This window comes from Dermacentor silvarum, chromosome 5 (assembly GCF_013339745.2).
Source record: "Dermacentor silvarum isolate Dsil-2018 chromosome 5, BIME_Dsil_1.4, whole genome shotgun sequence".
Taxonomy (NCBI): domain Eukaryota; kingdom Metazoa; phylum Arthropoda; class Arachnida; order Ixodida; family Ixodidae; genus Dermacentor; species Dermacentor silvarum.
In genome coordinates, this window is record NC_051158.1 from 75,024,285 (window position 1) to 75,035,805 (window position 11,521).

Here is an 11,521-nt window from a genome sequence, read left to right on the forward strand (position 1 = left end):
ATAGAAAGCAAACACCCTTTTTTAGAAGGGTGTTTTTCACCAGCTAAGAATTGTGGCATAGTTATTGATCAACAGAAGACACACCTTCCTGTATCCTAACTTTCTCGAATTTTGTAGCCGAATTTAAAGCAAGATATTTTTATCTAATAAGTTTAGGTCTTGGAAACCAATAGTGGTGGACATTCCAGAATGCACGCGAGCTCCAGCGATTACGTTGGAATATGGGAGGAGTCATGGAGAAATAGACGACACACTTGACTCATTGTTCAGATTTTCAACAAACGGCAACTGTGCTTACCGATATTTGTACTATGGGTAGCACTTGTTTATCTGCAGACCAGTTTGCCGATGAAGTGTTCAATTTGACAATGAAGCTGTATATGGCTAGTATTATGCAGATCGATGTCCATAGAGCAACAATTCCGAAGATAGTGCAATACCGGACCGACCCGCTGCAGAGGTGAAGCAAGCGCCAAGCACTCCGCCAACTTGCAAAAATAAGTTTAATAGCTTAGGTCGAAATACAACCCGTATCAGACATAAGGCTGATAAGAACAAATACTACACTTTAACGCACGTCAGCCATGTTTATGTTCACAGCATACACGTGTATGCCGTCCCGCGTGTTCAAACTAGTGACTACCAATCTGAGTGTCTTCTGTCGCTTGACGTCATGCATCCTGTAGCCTATCTTCCTCAGTTCTGCTCTGACTGTGAAATGGGTAGGCCACGTGTTGTACACTCTGAGGAAAGGCGTGCCTAACAAGAACGATGACGTGGGCAGAAAAGGGAATAGGCGTGGCGGCGGCAGATAGAGACCACGGACGAAGAGCGGGGCACGGACACCAAGCATAAGCATGCTACCCACCAGGGCCGCGAGGCGAAAAGAAATGGGAACCGTCCATGTGACCCTGATCCCGCAATCGGAGAACGTTACACCGGAGCAACAATTAATCACCACATACACAACTTCGCTGGTCATCCACCTTCCCTGAGTTGAATGACACAGAATTTTTTGAAGCGAAAGCTTTATTAAAAACGTCGAGCCGAGTTCCGTCGTCGCCAGCAATTTGACCGTCATTTGACCACTGCTGCGCCGTAACCTTGGCAACGCATCACGTGACTCGCTGCGTGCCGCGCTCGCCTACCAAATAATAAAATAAGATAAGGCAGTGCGAGCTTTTGACTCGCTTCGCCGACCTCGGCCGCACCCACCGGCTTGGCGCATGCGCTCTCCGCAGCTATGTCGCGACCTGACCACGTGACTCGCCACGCGCCTGGCTAAATGTACACGCCGCGCTCGCTCTCTTCTGCTCCCGTGTTCACGGTCTGCTTCCTCAGCTGGCTGCGTTGCCGCTTATAAGTTCAGCGTAGAATTTGACGTCTCTTGTGCTGTCGTAATAGGGAGGCCGCGTTTACCGGCGTATGAGCCATTGCTTAAAAGGAGGTGTGAACCATTCATGAGCAACTGACGATGTGTCCTAAGGAATTTGAGCAACGCCGCCATGAATGCGCTCGGGAAAGGGCTCGTCGTCGACGTACTGATTCTAGCGCGAGTGCTTTCGAAGCCCTGATGCTATATCGAACGGGGAGCAGAATAAGAGTGAGGCCGGGCCTTCTTTAAGCGCTGCGCGGTAACGGGAGGCTTTGAGCCGTCGTCGGCATGTGGCGTCTGACCACCCCGCAATATCACCCGGCGAACTGCTTCGCTGGAGAGGGTCCGGAATGCCTAGCGCTCGAAGCTAGCGTAGGAGACCGAGGAAGAGCGAGCCGTTCGGCTCGCAAAGCGCAGAAAGCGGGACCACAACCATAGACAAAGGCAGCCTTTGGACGAAAAAAAAAAAGAAAAAAAGTGCTTTAAATTTGCCTATCCTGGGCTAGCTGAGCTCAGCCGGAGCAATTGTTTTAATCACAGTTTTGCTATTCTCTATTTCTTCAACAACCTTAAAACGTGGCATCTTAGCAGCGAATTGGAGGCTACAGCAGCTATCAGACAACCAGCAGCGTGACTCCGGTAAATCACTGTTTTCGACTTCGAGTATCATCGGCTTTCAATGAGACGTAATCTGGTCTTAAAGTTTTCTTCCGATGCCAAACTTTACCTTCGTATCAATAGATTACACGCAAGCCAGTCTGAAGGATACCGTCAGGTTCAGTAAGAGCTTTTGTCCCAGCCGTCAGTCACATTTGGGCTGTGTTAAGCCTACAATCGGCCGCAGCAGGTAGTGATGCAATTTCGTTTTACAGCGAAGCTGTATATGCCTAAGCTGAAACCATTCGTGGTCCGAACCACAGAAACTCTCCGGCGGAAATAAACATATCGAAAGCCCATCTAAAACTCGCATCTCGTTCACTTGGTATATACCAAAATTGGCATGGAAGGGTATGAATGTATGACTAACATGACTGATAGGTCATGCGATCAATAACATCATATGCTCGTCATTTAAGTCACGATTAACAATAATAAAATCACGTGTGGCGCATACCAGCATTGCTTATGCAGTTATGAGACAGGGACAAGAAAGAAAGCAAGAAGGGAGGAAAGAAAGAGTAAAAACCCACAAGAAACAAAGATGAAAAGACACATATGAGGTGTGGCTTATACCGCGGCCGCAGATTTCATCTTCGCTGGTTTACCATTTGTACGGGGTGCATGGGCGGTGATTCGTTTTCGCTTTTTCCTAGCAATCATCCCGTAAACATTTCTTGCGCGTGTTTCTTAACTTATATTGCCACGCGCTTGTGCCATCATGTTCCCAGAAGAAGACGAGGACGGTCTTGTTCACGAGCTAGCGCCTTGGTTTTTTGTCGGGGCTGCGCTGCCCCTTCGACGACTCGGACTTACTTTAACGGCCTCTTTTGGAAGCCGCCTGTCTATTAAACGTGACATTTTTCTGGTGGAGGTGCTGGGTATTCTCGACCCATGCAACAGACCCCTCCTAGCAGCAGGAACGCGAGATCGCAAACCAGAGCTCACGCCAGTACACCGCGCCAGCCGGAGAATCCAGGGATTGGCCCCCGAGTTTGAGCCTTTACCTGCGAGGACAACGACAACATCGGCAGGTATGGATGCCACATCCGCTACTACCACGACTAACCCTGCGACGGCTACTTTGGTACCTCCGGTTCCGGTACCTCCTCATTACATGCTGCAAAAGCCACGCGTGCCAAGTCGCTTTCATGGCGACCTTCTTGAAGACGTGGAAGACTGGCTGGTAGACTTCGAGCGCGTAGCTGAGTTCAATGGATGGGACGCTGAAGCGAAGCGCCGGAACATTTACTTCAGTCTTTTGGATGGTGCTCGCACGTGGTTCCAGAACCGCGAAGGCCTCCTGACAATATGGCGTGAGTTCTGTCGCAGGCTCTTGGACACATACGCCAGCTCCGATCGCCGGGAACGAGCAGAATGGGCCCTCCAGTCTCGCATTCAAAAGCCTAATGAGAGTGTGGCTATGTACGTGGAAGACATGGTGCGTCTTTTCAGGTGAGCTGACCCTACCATGTCGGAAGACAAGAAGCTGCGTCACTTGATACGGGGCGTGAAAGAGCAGCTTTTTGGTGGACTCATTCGTAGTCCGCCCAAAACGGTCACGGAATTTCTCACTGAATTTCTCGTTCACTTGGTATATACCAAAATTGGCATGGAATGGAGAAGGCCCTGCACCAGCGTTCACACCAATACGATCGGCAAGTAAATCTCTCCTCTGCGACCAGCAGCCTAGGAGCTCTCACGAAGGACGTCGAGTCGCTTCGAGAGATTATTCGAGCAGTAGTCCGCGACGAGCTGCGACAGCTGCATCAGGTGCAGCCGCCTTCAGCCAACTTCATCGCTAGCATCGTGCGTGATAAAGTGCAGCATGCGCTTGGCGCACCACGCACCATTCTGTAACTCTAATGGTCCATCGGTTATCCATCCTACGCGTTACATTTGATTCAGTAGAGATACCAGCTGCAGTCATAGAGGCATTGCGTAATCAAGGAGTACAGGAGGCATACGTGCATATCTTAGCAAATATCTACAAGGATTACACAGCTACCTTGGTTCGCCACAAGAAAAGTAGAAAGTTACCTATCAAGAAAGGGGTCAAGCAAGGACACACAATCTCTCCAATGCTATTCACTGCATGCTTAGAAGAAGTATTCAAGCTCTGAGACTGGGAAGGCTTAGGAGTGAGGATCAACGGCAAGTATATCAGCAACCTTCGGTTTGCAGATGACATTGTCCTATTCAGCAACAATGGCGACGAATTACAGCAAATGATTGAGGACCTTAATAGAGAAAGTGTAAGAATTGGGTTGAATATGAATATGCAGAAGACAAAGCTAATGTTCAATAGCCAGGCAAGGGAACAAGAATTCAGGATCGCCAGTCAGCGTATTTCAACATGTCTTATCAAAGTAGAAAATTCAGGATAGTAAAGAAGAGGAGAAAAGTATTTGAGAGTGGCATTGTAGAGCGGCTCATTACCAGTGGACATACCTAGTCATTCAAATTGCCATCAAAGACGCTCTTTAAAGAGCGGCACAGACCGAGTGGCACATACCCAATGCGGCAAGCAGACGTCAAAAAGTTTCACTGAACAGTGGTAACCTACCCATTCGGATATCTACAGTGACTCATATTGACATGATAGAGGTTCGTTGAACAGCGGCAGATATGTACGCATTGCTTCTTACTGATACGCACAAGTTGATTCAAGTCTTTTTCAAAATATGTTCCTTCAGAACAGCCGCCCAAAGCTCTACCCATTCCACCATGGACTGTCCTGTGACCCAGGTTGGCTGGACAGCGGTTAGATACATACAAACATAAAAAGTCCCGGAAGTGCGTTAAGAACTCTATGAATGCTTATGCTATAAAATGGCATTTTCCTTAACTGTTTACTCTATCGGAAGGGGAAGCGGAAACCTACACGCCACTCAAGATATCGTACCGGCTGTCTTTAGCATTATTGAGTTCTGCAATATGAATGTTCACGAGACTTTTCTTATTGGGACGTTGAGCTCGCTTTTCACCCGCGTTAGGCAAATGTGCTGACAATTGCACTTATGTTTTCTTACGTTTTTATTAGTAGACATTAAATCACTATAGGAGGCAGCATGAAGAGGTAGCCGCCGTGGCCACGGCTTATTTAGACCGGCCAGCCATGGCGCCGTGGTGTCTCGGGAGAGGCCGATACAGCGGCTGCTCAGGTCGAGCGTGCTCGCGTGTTCTCTTCTCACGCTACACGCGCGTGAGCCGCCTGCTTCTTCACCGGCTTTGAAGGCGATAGTCGCGCCGCTACAGGGTCCACCTACTAGCCCGAAGCAAGATTGAAATAAGTGCAAAAGGGTACGAATAGCTCTCTAGTGGTCGTAGCTGAAAGTGTCTGGACACACACCGCATTGTCTTGTGCGTTGAGGACGTAGTCTTTCGTTGTCAACGTCTGCGCCCCCAGTGCGGTGCAGCTCGGCAAACAGAGTTCAGGCGTATTGGCCGGTTCATGGCGCGTGCCGAGAGTTCTAACCATTGAGGGGAACAAAACTGAGGGCGATATCGTCGAACGGCGTGCAGTGGTGCAGAACTGCGAGTGTCACTGTGCCTTGTTGCCCTTACTGATTCCTGCTGCATCCCTATTTCAGGTGCGGTTACGGTTGTTAAGGGCAGAGTATTGTGACGACCAGCAGGACCTCTCCAGGTGTCGTAGTCAGTCCGGCCACTGCTCGTATGTTGCGTAATTTGGTAGTGCTTTCGTTAGATGGGCTACGGAAAGCAGATGCTGTCGCTGTTGGTAGTATCGGGGCCACGCAACTCGAGAGGGATGTACCAGGCAGCACCGGAAGCGTATGTTGTAAGCGAGGCGCAGCCACAGGGATGTTGTAGTGCAAAATCAGAACCTGCCACAGGTTCTCGTAGATGCCCGGGCTTGAGAGAAGTCGGTGTTCCGAAAGAAGGCCCGAATTAACAAAGAAGTCCGAGAAGCAACATGGTAGCCTTTCGGTGCCATTGAGATAGTCGCAAATGGCCACGCCGATGTTCCTGTGGCTAACGCCCAAGGAAGAAGCCCCGAACGAGAGGATATTTTCGGTACGTAAATAAATACTGAATTTTCGGAATGAAAAGTTGAGTTTCTTCCCGATTTCTAAATCGACGGCACGCTAGAAGAAAGTCATCAATGTTTTCCGGTTCCTACCGTCTTTTCTTCGCTAGCGTGTTTTCTCGCGCTACATGCACCTGAGTCGTCTTCTTCACCGGCTGTAGAGGCGATAGCCGTGCCGCAGCATCACTTTGGCATCTAGAGAAGCGCAGCGCAGCAAGCGCTTAGGTTGCGCAATAAGCCTAGTACAAGCCTTCGATGCTATGTCGTCTTAAGCTGAATAAAACCAGGGCCACAAGACACCAATTGTGTTTTAATAAGTATACTAGCACGTTTTGTTGCGTCATTGAACGGAGTAAGGGAGGAAAGAAATGGTGTGAACCAGACAGACAGTCTGTACTGTCCATATCGCTTTTTTTTTCACCCTTATTTTGCCTGACGACACAACATGATATGCCAACTGGCCAACAGTCAACGAGTGTGTTGTAGCACGCCTTATTCTGATGAACGCGTTTTCTTTATTAGTGTACTTCACCCACTTTGCGGCGGCAAGGTATTTATTTATATTTTACGTATGTTTCTATGTATGTATGTTTGTATATAACCGTAGATGTAGAGATAAAAGGACGAAAGGATTGAGTGAAAGCAATGGGAGGTTGGCATGTTGTTGACAATCGCAGAAAAAAATAATAATAATAATAATTCAACAAAAAAAAACCACCTAAGCAACTCAATGAACAATCACTAAGTGCTGTTGCCTATGCTTTTCAATTTAGCATAGCGAATAGATTCTAAAGCTCCCTTTGAAACGCTCATGCCTATTCGTTGCAATGTATTGAACTTATGAATGAGGTACGATTCTCTATATTTTCTGTCTTGTGCAGTACGAAAATTTGATTGTAGTATGTAGTTATGACCTGATTGGTTGAAATGTTCGGCGACGGCTTTGGGAAGCTTTTTAGCTGTGTCCGCGCGATGTCCGTTTAGCCTGATGTTCATTGATTGTCCCAACCTCCCATTCATGTTCATTGATATGCCAACCTCCCATTACTTTCACTCAATCCTTTTGTCCTTCTATCTCTATATCAACACCCCCCCGCTTCGTTGAATAAACCCGTGTCTGTTAGCGAGCTGACTCCGCAGCCTTCTCTACGCCCTGTCGGATAGTCGACGAACCCTGCCGTAGCGTCTTTGTGCGTTGCAGAATGGAGGAGCATCGTCCCCTTTCCTGACCGTGGCTCGTAGGGTGAGCCTTGTGGAAACCCATCTCCGCACTAGGTAGGCCGCGCGCCAAGAAAATCTACAACATGGTCGCCGACCCGCAAATGATGTACATTTCGGTACAGCGGACCGTGAGTTCACGAAGCGACTTACTAACAACCCGTTAGGTATCGCTTGTACGGTGTGCGAACGCCTGTGGTTTATGGCGGGCTTGCGTAGTGCTTCGGCGCGTGCAATGCAGTGTCTCCGGTGAATGCTTCTCGCTCGCGAGTCACCCAACAACTCTCGCTTCTGTGGCAATTGCCCAGGACCCCTGTGCAGCTGTGGCTACTTGGCAACCAAATTTTTCGCGTACAATTAATATGCAACAGCTACTCTAAAGACACGTGTCACTTTCGTGTTCTACCAATTCTTGTAAAAGAATCCACCATTCTTTTTATTATATAGTTAAATTTGGCAACGTCATTTTAGGTGTGTGATCTTTGCAAAATTTTATTGAATATGTATTCGATGTAATTTTATTTAGCTAGCCGTTCTGCGTTACTTCTTGCAAAACGATAAAATATATAATCAATGAAAAAAGGAGGGCCACCGATGTATGCGCAGGGCATGCGATGTAATTAAGGCAACTTACTTGATTTCATACCATTTACATCCTAGCAAGTGGACAACAGCTTTTGTCAATAAATCTGTTGAAGCACAGCAAAAAGACCCAGAATATTTCAGCTCGTGCCAACTTCTAGTTCTCTTCAACCCAATACAATTGCGAGTGCCGTAATTATGCCCCGGCGAAACCTATAGAGAAGGGTGATCAAAGGAACAGAATGTTTAGCCCGACGACGTGGTAGCGTTCAATGGCGACCTCTACACCTCTAAATGGTTAATCTCCGCAGTTCTTGGTATATTCAGGGTTAACATTACTGTACACAAGAAACGACCTGTGTGTAACACAACCATTTCACAATTTACCTGCATAGTCACCTTAAGGATCGCCACATTTGCTGAAAAAATATATTTCGTGAGCGTGATTCATCAGAAGACCTAAACAAAGTTCTTTAGGTCTTATCGTAATATTGGGAGCTCACAAGGTGCCATGGCAGACCTACCCGCCCCTGCGGGTAGGTCTGACAAGAGCCGTCTAGCTTAGTTCACTGACTCGCTGATGAGGCACTGGAGCTGAATAAGTCATAAATTGCGTTGAGGTCATAACTGGTAATTTGATGCAGTAACATGATCGCTGCATAGGTAATAGAAACGCTACTTAAGGCTTTACAGAAATAGTTAGAATCATGAAATACAGAAAGCTTCATGAAATCGAGCTCACGTTTGGATCATAGAGTAATTGACGTATACAGAGGGGCTTTGTTTCCTTTTTTAAGAGCGGAGCTACTCTTAGTCGAGCCTTCGCCGTCTGTCCGGTGTCACGCAAGTCACGTGACCAGGAGATGATGAGAGCTGCGCCGGGGAAGGGCAGGTCGCGTGACCAGCAGAGGAGGAGAGGCGTGCCAAAACACAGTGAGAAACCTCACGTGAAAAAAAAAAAAACATACTGAGAGAACCGCAAATATGCAGCAACACCAACGAGGCAACGCGCACAGCTGCGGCCGACGTTCGCGCCGAACGCGCGCGGTGTCTGTAAATGCAGCCGATGCCTGTATATGGCGCCTCGGCAGGTTTAGAGCTTAGAACTCGACAGTCATCGAGTAGCGTCGGAAGTCGCTGCCTCTTCTCCCTTCGTAACGTTTCAATATAAGTTCCCCTTGTACATCTGTGTTTACTTGTGTTTACGCAATTGCATCACGTGCAACACATGCACATGTAACACTCGTAACACTCTGTGTAACTAACACATCTTTGCTGTCCGACCATCTTCACAGAGTGGAAGGGGCGATGAATTTTTTTAAACGACAAATAACAAAGGCGCAATAATTAGCGATGAATATTTCTTTCAAAGATGAGTTTAGCAGAGCTAAATGACCGCCTCAGTGGTCATGTGTTGGATCATAAGCGATTACTCTAGCCCGTACCAATACACAGAATTATGTGAATGACAAAGCTAACATAGATCGTACGATTTGGGCCCGTTCCAAGGAAAAGCTAGGTAACATGACCAGCGCTGATCAGTGGGAGACCGCGCTGCTGAATTCAGACCACAAAGAACAACTCCAGGTCGTACTGCACGCTGAAGACGCCGCCATGGCCCAAGGGCTCCTGGCCGACGTCTAGGCCCGTGAATATTCTCGTGATTGAGTTTGCCATCCGAACATTTACGGACACGAAGAAAAATGTTTTCGCAGGATGACGTGTAAAGTCCGCAATTCTCGGGTGCGAGACATACGGTGTAATGACTACTGCACAATAGGTTTGTCAACGTAACGACGTGTGACAAGCATTGCATACATTGCTTAACACGTGTGCTGCGACGCCATAATACGTGGCACTTAGCACGTACTTCAGAAAAGACTAATTTCTTTCTTTGTGCAGCCACATTCGACATGTGATGAATCACAAACCTCATTTAGCTCCAAAAAATCATGCTGATAATGCGTGGCCTTTGCGCAGCAAAATAGTTTTGTAATGGAAATGTCACTGAGCGGTTCTGACTGAATATCACGTGGATCATAAATAAGGAAAAACGTTCTGTAACATATTTACTGCTAAAATGGTGGTTAAGGGGGCGGGGTATCGTTAATTTTATTCGATTGCTCTCAAAAGCAAAATTCCCAATAAAGTTTCTTTTAATTTGGTACTCAGGATCTTACACTAGCTGATAAGTAGATTCTGCTGACACGTTGCGTTGAGCTACCAAGGGAGTGGCGTATTCTATTACCATGTTTAGCCAGTGCGACTACCTCTTGATCTGTCTGCCAGATAATCACCTTGTCACCGCCAAGCCGGAATAAATATGATTGAATAAGGAACACAGTACCTTTATTAAGTGCAATTTTTGGGCAGGGCTCAAGGAAGGGATTGCTGAGGTCCCACGCAATGTCAAAACTGATTTATGCGTACCGTTTTGGACGCTGCATTGTTTGGGGTTCTGTAACGCCTGACGAGGTCCACTGATGGGTTTGTGTAAATTGAGTAGTTGTGTCTTCTGACGCGAGGGTACAGTCGTAAGCGATTAAAACACCCTAGTATGAGCACAAACTTGCCGACGGTTGTTGCTACACCAGTCGGCTCTGCGGACGCCCAGGTGGTGCATTATGACATACTATGAAAGCGAGGACCTTTGTGACGCACTGTGACCCCATTTGCTCTCCCAGCGACCGATCGCGCAAGATAAGCGCCGGTCGCATTGCGGCCGTGGTCACATTTGAATCATTGATCACTATACGCGTTATACCGACAATTATCACTAGAATTACCTCGAGTTAAAGATAGTGTGAGTTATCGCCAGAATGGCTGAATCCTTTCATTATAAACAACAGGAGGAGGGTTGTTGCTTTGTCCCATTCATAGTTTTTCTAGTATTGCCCATGGCAAGTCGGAAGAGGCCCCGAGACTAAGTGAGTGGACTGAGAACTGGTAAAGATTAAGGCGTCCTTCGCCATGCCAATTTTCTCGAAAGAACGCGCAGCCTTCACAGGATTCGGTGATTCTTAGTACAAGTTTAAAATGATTATGATGATCGGAATTTTTGGGGAAATACGCCACCAAAATAATTTTTGGAAAAGACAACACTTTGTAAGATGCTGTGGAGCCGCATGTGGTTGAGCGGGTGTAAGGTTTCCTTCCCAAATTCACTTTTTCTTTCTAATTTCAACTAGAATACCAGCTAAATTCTGACATTCTGTAATACATACTGCCACCTTTACACTCTTATAACGTTTCACTCATGGTTTTTCACTGCATCTTATAGCGCCCGTTTGTGGCTTTTTTCGAGCTAATTCATTTTGACTGATAGAATGTGCAAAGTGCAACATTATGAAGACTATTGGTGGCGTTGTGGAAATTTTTGCTGCGTTCGCACGATTCCATGTTTTGGTCTGAAAATCATTTCATTATGACGGCTCCCTGTTCCTTTCTACTAGGCCTACATGAATTTGCTTCTGCCCAGCTACAAATAGCTAATTATTAGCTAATTATCGTTATTACCATCTGCGCATAGATGGTCGTCTAAAAGGGCATTCCTATCAAGTAAAGTCCACAGGCAACCGGCTCTTCTTGTGTACCTTATGCAATTCGTAATACAATAACTTTGCGCTTACGTGCCTGTT

At 47.0% G+C, this 11,521-nt stretch overlaps 1 pseudogene; it reads right to left on the reverse strand.

Moving 5' to 3' along the window:
- Positions 1-406: 406 nt before the first annotated feature.
- On the reverse strand, positions 407-586 carry LOC119454738 (U2 spliceosomal RNA; annotated as a pseudogene).
- Between the last annotated feature and the right edge of the window lie 10,935 nt (positions 587-11,521).